The sequence below is a fragment of the Atractosteus spatula genome, chromosome 1 (genome assembly GCF_055471065.1).
Source record: "Atractosteus spatula isolate fAtrSpa1 chromosome 1, fAtrSpa1.hap1, whole genome shotgun sequence".
Lineage (NCBI taxonomy): Eukaryota > Metazoa > Chordata > Actinopteri > Semionotiformes > Lepisosteidae > Atractosteus > Atractosteus spatula.
The window spans coordinates 49,717,926-49,729,491 of NC_142706.1; positions in this window are offsets into that span (position 1 = coordinate 49,717,926).

The following is an 11,566-nucleotide window of genomic DNA, read 5'->3' on the forward strand; positions in this document are numbered from 1 at the left end:
CATTCCTTGTCCCTTCTGGGGGACTGGGTGTGTTGGCAACCCTGCCGTTGAGGCAGGAACAATCAGGTCAGTCTCACTCACTACCTGGTAGTTGTGAGAAATAATGTTACCTGACTGCAGGTTCCCTGGGTCACAGCAGAGGGAATCGGCATCTGGGATCAGGTGTGTCCACAGCGCAGTAGTCTCAGCGTCCAGCTGGACCTCCTGTCTAACCTGTGAATGTTGCACCAGGGGCACCTGGTGGTGGCCCTGTGACAGCTGCTCAAGCAGATCCTCACTAATAGAGGACCTGTCAGGGCTAAGGGTGAGGGCTACATCACCAACCTGCTCTCCTGCCATCTGGATCCCTTCCACCACTGCAGGGTGGTGTTCCTGACCCCTCTTGGGTGCCAGGGTGCACAGGGAAAGCTCCTTTTCATCGCCAGGTGGGGAGATCTGCTCCTCTTTAGGGATGTAAAAGGGGTGTGATTTACCTGGTGGATCAGGCGGCTGCTTGGAGCACCGCTCCTGTGGCAGGGAGGCTGTTGTGACCTCAGCCGGGACACGACTTCCCTGTATTTCCGGGGAACAAGAAAATATTTTTATTTCTTGTCCAGAGGGAACAGAAGGAATCTTCACATAGGCTTCTGTGTTCGGTGGGCACTGTGTGAGCACAGTCTGCCTCTTGGCCCCCCTTTCCTTCTGTACAGAAGGCTTAGGAGCCTTGACCTGTTTCCACACTTTGCCTTTCTGGTGATCCACCAAAGGTTCCACTCTGAGTCGCATGCCCTTTTCTTTTTCAACCCGTTTGAGCTTGCCGTGTGACATCAAACACCTTTCAACCTCAGTGTCAATCAGTGTCTCACTGGGTAAGACATCTCCCATGGCAGCCTTGAGGTAAAAGCTTCCTGCTTTTCCTCTGTGTTTTACTGCCTGCTCTGTGACGTTAGGGGTGGAGTCAGCACTCGCTTGGGAGTGGCCGACCTCATCCAGGCAGGAACCCTTCCGCTCAATCAGATAGACTGAGGGAGGGAGAGGGGGCGGGTCTCCGCCTCCTCCAGTGGAGAGTATCAGCTCATTCACGCTTCCGGCAGCCTTGGGGAGCGGTTGTCCCTGTCCTAATAAAGCTTGTTCAAGCCTGGCCAGGCGGGCGGCTACTGAGTCCTTTTGTTCAGCTTTATCTAGCCCTTTCCCTCCCCCGGTGTTCTCATGGCACTTAGGACGCTGGGTGCGGTCCTGTGTGCATGCTTTGGAACGGGGCTTAGCCAGCTCAGGAGCCTGTGCTCCTTCGAGCAGGAGGGAATTAACCCTGCTGGCTCTGACGGCGAACACAGTCGCTTTAGCAGCTTTTTGCTCAGAGCGACTTTGGACATCATACTCCCAGGCTTTCTGCACGAATCTCTTAATATCAGTCACTTTCATGGTCTGTGCATCTGTATGCATTAAGATCATCTTTCTGACTGATGGGTGGAGATTCGCAATGAATAAACCCTTGAAATGTATGTTCTCTTCGCAACCCTCATCATTTCGCCCTGCAAAATAAGTTCGTCTAAGTCTCTCGTAATATTCGCGAGGGGACTCTGCTCTCTCGTGCTTAATGTTAAGAGCGGCGGCTATCGCGGCAGTCGGGTCAATAAACGCACTGTATTCTTCGATAAGTGCATGACAAAGCTGTTCAAAGTCATTACAGACTTCTTTCATCTGCCTAGCCATCCACTCATGTACAGCTCTGCTGGTAGTTTTCCTGACCAGAAACACTTTCTCCTGTTCTGTGGCGTTTGGCAGGTACTGCAGGTTATACCTGAGGTCTTGAATATAACTCTCGATATTATTCTCTGACACTGCGGGGTCAAATCTCTCTATGTCCTTCGCTAGCTCTCTCAGAGAATGGAGATTTATTCTCCTAGCTTCTCCGCTGACGGAGATATGACGGAGATCGTGGTCAGACTTGCCGCTGCTAGAGAGAGTGCTTAATAGCGACTCGAATTCAGACCTTTTAGCAACCATCGTTAAACTTAAAGAGTATTACTTTTAAGTACGAAATCACAGTTTTACCACAGAAAACCACAAGATCAAGTATGCAATCAACCCTGTAGATCGCAAAAGATCACAAAACACTCAAGCACTGCTTAAAGAGCAAGGGGAACTTTTTCTTTCGGCTTTCAGCACACTGTATTATCGTGTATGAAACCCGCGGCGTTTTATATTGAATTATTCCGCTTGGTTGATTCATTTCAGTCTTGCCACGCCGGTCCAGGGACGCCAAATATGTAGCGTTTCATAGCCTACCCAGGGACGCCAAATATGTAACGTTGTGGCTCTCTGAAGGCACCAGTTCTGTAGGGTTTGGGCATTTACTGAGACAATTAACAATTGTAGCAGTAAATCACAAAGTTGATTCTTTTGATGGCTTTAGAATCCAACCATGCGACATAACTCAAACAACGCGCACACACAGGTACTGATACACGAGGATACATTTATTAATACATAGAATATGCATATAAACCTAACAGATCTTATCGAGAGGGTTATCAGAATACAAAAGATATATATTCAATCAGTTACAAAGAGTTACACATACTGTATCAAGAGGACATACGTTCAGTATATCATTCATTAAGACCGTTTCATAAATGACTTCTACATAACTTCTACATTAGATACTCAAAACAAGTACATAACTCTTAGGAATTAAATTGATATCAACTGGTTGGGATAACAATTGAATTCTCGAGCTGTAATGCAGTGAAGTTGAATACTCATCCAATTTCTGGGGATTCAGATCTCCTGCGGGCACAAAGAAACAGTTGCAGGCTGTTGCTATCCAATCCGCGCTCTCTGGCTCCGTGCCAGGCTGTGCTGTGCGGCTTGCGACGGTGCGCTGCTGATGCTCACTGTCCGGCTAGTTAGTGTTGGCTTTAACTAGCAAAGTTTGTGCACAGGAGAAAAGATGACTGTGGATCCCAGCAAGTCAGGAAGAGGACCGGTTCGTTCCTGATGAAGAGCTAGTTCTGAATAGTGATTCAGCTGTCCACAGTTCTGACCTGTTCACGAGGCCTGCTGCTGGTGCTAACCTTGGGTGGATCCTCTGGTTATTCTCTGGCAACCTCCGCTCTAGACTCTTAGAACAAAGGAAAGTTCTGGCACTCAGACACACTGGCCGTTCCGTGGTTGTCCGGGCTGAGTCTCAGGATGGTCAGGAGGCGCGCTGCGAGAATGTCCTGCCCTTGGGAGCCTTCTGCTCCTGGGCCGTCCTGCCCTGGAATTCTCCTTTGAATTCCCTTTAGAACAGTCCACAGAATCCTCTCCAGAATCTTACTGAATCTCCCGAATCTGAATCTTGTTGAATCTGAATCTTAATCTCTGTGTTGCCTGTTTTTACCTGGAGGAACTTCAGCTCGTTGATTGGCTGAAAGTTCCATGGGCATCAGAGTCTAACGTGGGTTACTCGGCCCTACCAGTCCCTGATTGGTTGATCAAGGTGAGATATGAGTCACTTACTCCTGACACTTAGTAATGCAGTCCAGATGTCCAACTGGCACTCCCTAGACAGATAGGCGCCAATGGATGACCATTGATCATGATAGCCAGACTTAGCTAAGTGCATCCCCCTTTGGGAGCTGTCCTAGGACCTTAAATCACCCCGCACTAATGGTCTCTCTGTGGCTGCACCACAGAGATGAACAGAGAAATGGGGCCTCATTTGGGAAGCTCAGAAACACTTAATTCTGCCTTATTATTAAGCCTCCCCGCTACATATCCCCCCTTTTTGAAGGTCACGAGGTCCTGAGGCGTTGTTGCCTTCAAAACAAAACAGAGTTAAGTGATGTCCCTTGCCATTAGAACATTAATCTTAAATGTCCACATTACTCCTCGAGAATTCATACCAGACCCAGCATTGGATACAAACAGGATGAATAACATCTGGAGTATGTATAAACACGGTAGGAGACATTATCTAAGTCTAGGAATTACACATCAGGAAGCTCACTGTCAATATCTGATACCTCTGTAGTAGTTATTTGGGGAGAAGTCACTTCCTTTCTTTTGACATGCTACCTTTGACTCATTCATGCTACCCGGAGTACATCTTGATGTAAGAGTACATCATTCAGAGTACACTGTCAGTCATGATCCAGCTACCTGGCAGTAGTGTTACAATAACAACAGTTCCTGTTCCCAGCCCCCCGATAAACCACAACACCTGTGTTGGGTATCTGCTAGGGTGGTTTGGAGGTTTGTTCCATTAAAGCAAACTCAACTACCTGTACCTCTTCAGGGCTTACTGTTTCTTGGATTTCTATCCAATTCAATAGTGTGGCACCTGAAGGCATCCACGACCTCAAGTTTGGTCTTATATTGTCTGGTTCCAGACCGTACAGTATTAAGTTCAAGAGCACTGTGGCCTCCTCGGGAACTTGCAGGAAAACTGTTTTGATTAGGTAGCTGCATTGTGGTAGCTGTATCATGCCTGTCACAAGTCGTGGTGACAGTTAAATGTGGTGTGCTGACCAGCCATTTACTTCCCACCTGCTCTTCATGGGGTTCATTAACCTCCCTCTGCCCATTAGTAGCTTTACACCCTTCATTGGTGAATCGTTTAGACACAGCTAATGGATAGCTTTGGTAGCCATACCCATCTCAAGATTTGGAACCGAATTCAATCTTGGATTGCCTTCTGGGTGAGCTATGAGCGATGGGGTTAATGTCACATACTCCTCTACTGAGAAGAGTGGAATCAAGTGGGTTGGGATTTGTGCCATGGCTAGACTGGCTACAGTGGCACTAAACTCCCTTAACAGGTCTTGTGTCAACATTCTGGCCTGTTGCACACAAGCATAAACCCATTGTATAACACTGGCAATCATGTCCACTGGTTGGGGAATAAGGTTTAACCCTGTTGCATAGGAAGTTGTCTGTAGGGTTTTCCCTAAGCTTTCCAACTTTTGCTGCTGTCAATACAGTCTGTCACTACCCTCTGGCATCTCCTTCACCTGCCTTCTTGGGGCAGTCAGGGTGAGAGTGCCAGTAACAAACAAACCTACCAAAAAGAGCAAATGCACAACAGTGGTGGCAGCGATCAGTCCTCCCAAAAGTCTTTTCGGGTGGCTGACCCCAGTCATCTCCTTCTGAGTGACTGTTGTCTTTCTAAGCTGGCGCAGCGTGTACATGGTGTCTTTCTCAGTATGCCATGTGGCATCTTGGGCACCAACATCCTGGAAATCTGGGGAGATCTGACGCAGCTGCTGATGCTGCTCCTCCATTTCCAGGGCATCTGCTTTTTCGATTTGTTCATGCCTGTGCTCTAGGAAACCTGCAGGGGGCGGTGCAGCGGTGGAGCATGCCTGACCCTCGGCTGAGTGGTCATCTGGAGCACCTGAGTGATCTGGGATTGTTACCCCATTCTCACTGTTCAGGTCCACCCTGCACACCTCCTGATTGAGGAATCCCTCTATCGGCATGTTTACAGTCGTTCGCTGGGGGTAGGTGTAGGACACCTGCTCGCTCCCCCCTTCCCTCGCTAGGGGTTCAGGGAGCTGCTCCAGCACTGGGATAGCTAGTTCATTGTCTTTGAACTTACTATCACCCACCAGGCCCATGTCAGTGCAGGCGGGGATTCTGACACCCCTCTTCGCGATGTCCTGCACTGGCAGGCGGGTGACTTGACCATCCAGCTCCAGTCTGGCTGAACCACTGTTGGTCAGACTCAGACTGACAGACTGAGCTGGTGGCTGTAAGAAAACCGGCTCGGCTTTCATTCCTTGTCCCTTCTGGGGGACTGGGTGTGTTGGCAACCCTGCCGTTGAGGCAGGAACAATCAGGTCAGTCTCACTCACTACCTGGTAGTTGTGAGAAATAATGTTACCTGACTGCAGGTTCCCTGGGTCACAGCAGAGGGAATCGGCATCTGGGATCAGGTGTGTCCACAGCGCAGTAGTCTCAGCGTCCAGCTGGACCTCCTGTCTAACCTGTGAATGTTGCACCAGGGGCACCTGGTGGTGGCCCTGTGACAGCTGCTCAAGCAGATCCTCACTAATAGAGGACCTGTCAGGGCTAAGGGTGAGGGCTACATCACCAACCTGCTCTCCTGCCATCTGGATCCCTTCCACCACTGCAGGGTGGTGTTCCTGACCCCTCTTGGGTGCCAGGGTGCACAGGGAAAGCTCCTTTTCATCGCCAGGTGGGGAGATCTGCTCCTCTTTAGGGATGTAAAAGGGGTGTGATTTACCTGGTGGATCAGGCGGCTGCTTGGAGCACCGCTCCTGTGGCAGGGAGGCTGTTGTGACCTCAGCCGGGACACGACTTCCCTGTATTTCCGGGGAACAAGAAAATATTTTTATTTCTTGTCCAGAGGGAACAGAAGGAATCTTCACATAGGCTTCTGTGTTCGGTGGGCACTGTGTGAGCACAGTCTGCCTCTTGGCCCCCCTTTCCTTCTGTACAGAAGGCTTAGGAGCCTTGACCTGTTTCCACACTTTGCCTTTCTGGTGATCCACCAAAGGTTCCACTCTGAGTCGCATGCCCTTTTCTTTTTCAACCCGTTTGAGCTTGCCGTGTGACATCAAACACCTTTCAACCTCAGTGTCAATCAGTGTCTCACTGGGTAAGACATCTCCCATGGCAGCCTTGAGGTAAAAGCTTCCTGCTTTTCCTCTGTGTTTTACTGCCTGCTCTGTGACGTTAGGGGTGGAGTCAGCACTCGCTTGGGAGTGGCCGACCTCATCCAGGCAGGAACCCTTCCGCTCAATCAGATAGACTGAGGGAGGGAGAGGGGGCGGGTCTCCGCCTCCTCCAGTGGAGAGTATCAGCTCATTCACGCTTCCGGCAGCCTTGGGGAGCGGTTGTCCCTGTCCTAATAAAGCTTGTTCAAGCCTGGCCAGGCGGGCGGCTACTGAGTCCTTTTGTTCAGCTTTATCTAGCCCTTTCCCTCCCCCGGTGTTCTCATGGCACTTAGGACGCTGGGTGCGGTCCTGTGTGCATGCTTTGGAACGGGGCTTAGCCAGCTCAGGAGCCTGTGCTCCTTCGAGCAGGAGGGAATTAACCCTGCTGGCTCTGACGGCGAACACAGTCGCTTTAGCAGCTTTTTGCTCAGAGCGACTTTGGACATCATACTCCCAGGCTTTCTGCACGAATCTCTTAATATCAGTCACTTTCATGGTCTGTGCATCTGTATGCATTAAGATCATCTTTCTGACTGATGGGTGGAGATTCGCAATGAATAAACCCTTGAAATGTATGTTCTCTTCGCAACCCTCATCATTTCGCCCTGCAAAATAAGTTCGTCTAAGTCTCTCGTAATATTCGCGAGGGGACTCTGCTCTCTCGTGCTTAATGTTAAGAGCGGCGGCTATCGCGGCAGTCGGGTCAATAAACGCACTGTATTCTTCGATAAGTGCATGACAAAGCTGTTCAAAGTCATTACAGACTTCTTTCATCTGCCTAGCCATCCACTCATGTACAGCTCTGCTGGTAGTTTTCCTGACCAGAAACACTTTCTCCTGTTCTGTGGCGTTTGGCAGGTACTGCAGGTTATACCTGAGGTCTTGAATATAACTCTCGATATTATTCTCTGACACTGCGGGGTCAAATCTCTCTATGTCCTTCGCTAGCTCTCTCAGAGAATGGAGATTTATTCTCCTAGCTTCTCCGCTGACGGAGATATGACGGAGATCGTGGTCAGACTTGCCGCTGCTAGAGAGAGTGCTTAATAGCGACTCGAATTCAGACCTTTTAGCAACCATCGTTAAACTTAAAGAGTATTACTTTTAAGTACGAAATCACAGTTTTACCACAGAAAACCACAAGATCAAGTATGCAATCAACCCTGTAGATCGCAAAAGATCACAAAACACTCAAGCACTGCTTAAAGAGCAAGGGGAACTTTTTCTTTCGGCTTTCAGCACACTGTATTATCGTGTATGAAACCCGCGGCGTTTTATATTGAATTATTCCGCTTGGTTGATTCATTTCAGTCTTGCCACGCCGGTCCAGGGACGCCAAATATGTAGCGTTTCATAGCCTACCCAGGGACGCCAAATATGTAACGTTGTGGCTCTCTGAAGGCACCAGTTCTGTAGGGTTTGGGCATTTACTGAGACAATTAACAATTGTAGCAGTAAATCACAAAGTTGATTCTTTTGATGGCTTTAGAATCCAACCATGCGACATAACTCAAACAACGCGCACACACAGGTACTGATACACGAGGATACATTTATTAATACATAGAATATGCATATAAACCTAACAGATCTTATCGAGAGGGTTATCAGAATACAAAAGATATATATTCAATCAGTTACAAAGAGTTACACATACTGTATCAAGAGGACATACGTTCAGTATATCATTCATTAAGACCGTTTCATAAATGACTTCTACATAACTTCTACATTAGATACTCAAAACAAGTACATAACTCTTAGGAATTAAATTGATATCAACTGGTTGGGATAACAATTGAATTCTCGAGCTGTAATGCAGTGAAGTTGAATACTCATCCAATTTCTGGGGATTCAGATCTCCTGCGGGCACAAAGAAACAGTTGCAGGCTGTTGCTATCCAATCCGCGCTCTCTGGCTCCGTGCCAGGCTGTGCTGTGCGGCTTGCGACGGTGCGCTGCTGATGCTCACTGTCCGGCTAGTTAGTGTTGGCTTTAACTAGCAAAGTTTGTGCACAGGAGAAAAGATGACTGTGGATCCCAGCAAGTCAGGAAGAGGACCGGTTCGTTCCTGATGAAGAGCTAGTTCTGAATAGTGATTCAGCTGTCCACAGTTCTGACCTGTTCACGAGGCCTGCTGCTGGTGCTAACCTTGGGTGGATCCTCTGGTTATTCTCTGGCAACCTCCGCTCTAGACTCTTAGAACAAAGGAAAGTTCTGGCACTCAGACACACTGGCCGTTCCGTGGTTGTCCGGGCTGAGTCTCAGGATGGTCAGGAGGCGCGCTGCGAGAATGTCCTGCCCTTGGGAGCCTTCTGCTCCTGGGCCGTCCTGCCCTGGAATTCTCCTTTGAATTCCCTTTAGAACAGTCCACAGAATCCTCTCCAGAATCTTACTGAATCTCCCGAATCTGAATCTTGTTGAATCTGAATCTTAATCTCTGTGTTGCCTGTTTTTACCTGGAGGAACTTCAGCTCGTTGATTGGCTGAAAGTTCCATGGGCATCAGAGTCTAACGTGGGTTACTCGGCCCTACCAGTCCCTGATTGGTTGATCAAGGTGAGATATGAGTCACTTACTCCTGACACTTAGTAATGCAGTCCAGATGTCCAACTGGCACTCCCTAGACAGATAGGCGCCAATGGATGACCATTGATCATGATAGCCAGACTTAGCTAAGTGCATCCCCCTTTGGGAGCTGTCCTAGGACCTTAAATCACCCCGCACTAATGGTCTCTCTGTGGCTGCACCACAGAGATGAACAGAGAAATGGGGCCTCATTTGGGAAGCTCAGAAACACTTAATTCTGCCTTATTATTAAGCCTCCCCGCTACATATCCCCCCTTTTTGAAGGTCACGAGGTCCTGAGGCGTTGTTGCCTTCAAAACAAAACAGAGTTAAGTGATGTCCCTTGCCATTAGAACATTAATCTTAAATGTCCACATTACTCCTCGAGAATTCATACCAGACCCAGCATTGGATACAAACAGGATGAATAACATCTGGAGTATGTATAAACACGGTAGGAGACATTATCTAAGTCTAGGAATTACACATCAGGAAGCTCACTGTCAATATCTGATACCTCTGTAGTAGTTATTTGGGGAGAAGTCACTTCCTTTCTTTTGACATGCTACCTTTGACTCATTCATGCTACCCGGAGTACATCTTGATGTAAGAGTACATCATTCAGAGTACACTGTCAGTCATGATCCAGCTACCTGGCAGTAGTGTTACAATAACAACAGTTCCTGTTCCCAGCCCCCCGATAAACCACAACACCTGTGTTGGGTATCTGCTAGGGTGGTTTGGAGGTTTGTTCCATTAAAGCAAACTCAACTACCTGTACCTCTTCAGGGCTTACTGTTTCTTGGATTTCTATCCAATTCAATAGTGTGGCACCTGAAGGCATCCACGACCTCAAGTTTGGTCTTATATTGTCTGGTTCCAGACCGTACAGTATTAAGTTCAAGAGCACTGTGGCCTCCTCGGGAACTTGCAGGAAAACTGTTTTGATTAGGTAGCTGCATTGTGGTAGCTGTATCATGCCTGTCACAAGTCGTGGTGACAGTTAAATGTGGTGTGCTGACCAGCCATTTACTTCCCACCTGCTCTTCATGGGGTTCATTAACCTCCCTCTGCCCATTAGTAGCTTTACACCCTTCATTGGTGAATCGTTTAGACACAGCTAATGGATAGCTTTGGTAGCCATACCCATCTCAAGATTTGGAACCGAATTCAATCTTGGATTGCCTTCTGGGTGAGCTATGAGCGATGGGGTTAATGTCACATACTCCTCTACTGAGAAGAGTGGAATCAAGTGGGTTGGGATTTGTGCCATGGCTAGACTGGCTACAGTGGCACTAAACTCCCTTAACAGGTCTTGTGTCAACATTCTGGCCTGTTGCACACAAGCATAAACCCATTGTATAACACTGGCAATCATGTCCACTGGTTGGGGAATAAGGTTTAACCCTGTTGCATAGGAAGTTGTCTGTAGGGTTTTCCCTAAGCTTTCCAACTTTTGCTGCTGTCAATACAGTCTGTCACTACCCTCTGGCATCTCCTTCACCTGCCTTCTTGGGGCAGTCAGGGTGAGAGTGCCAGTAACAAACAAACCTACCAAAAAGAGCAAATGCACAACAGTGGTGGCAGCGATCAGTCCTCCCAAAAGTCTTTTCGGGTGGCTGACCCCAGTCATCTCCTTCTGAGTGACTGTTGTCTTTCTAAGCTGGCGCAGCGTGTACATGGTGTCTTTCTCAGTATGCCATGTGGCATCTTGGGCACCAACATCCTGGAAATCTGGGGAGATCTGACGCAGCTGCTGATGCTGCTCCTCCATTTCCAGGGCATCTGCTTTTTCGATTTGTTCATGCCTGTGCTCTAGGAAACCTGCAGGGGGCGGTGCAGCGGTGGAGCATGCCTGACCCTCGGCTGAGTGGGAGCACCTGAGTGATCTGGGATTGTTACCCCATTCTCACTGTTCAGGTCCACCCTGCACACCTCCTGATTGAGGAATCCCTCTATCGGCATGTTTACAGTCGTTCGCTGGGGGTAGGTGTAGGACACCTGCTCGCTCCCCCCTTCCCTCGCTAGGGGTTCAGGGAGCTGCTCCAGCACTGGGATAGCTAGTTCATTGTCTTTGAACTTACTATCACCCACCAGGCCCATGTCAGTGCAGGCGGGGATTCTGACACCCCTCTTCGCGATGTCCTGCACTGGCAGGCGGGTGACTTGACCATCCAGCTCCAGTCTGGCTGAACCACTGTTGGTCAGACTCAGACTGACAGACTGAGCTGGTGGCTGTAAGAAAACCGGCTCGGCTTTCATTCCTTGTCCCTTCTGGGGGACTGGGTGTGTTGGCAACCCTGCCGTTGAGGCAGGAACAATCAGGTCAGTCTCACTCACTACCTGGTAGTTGTGA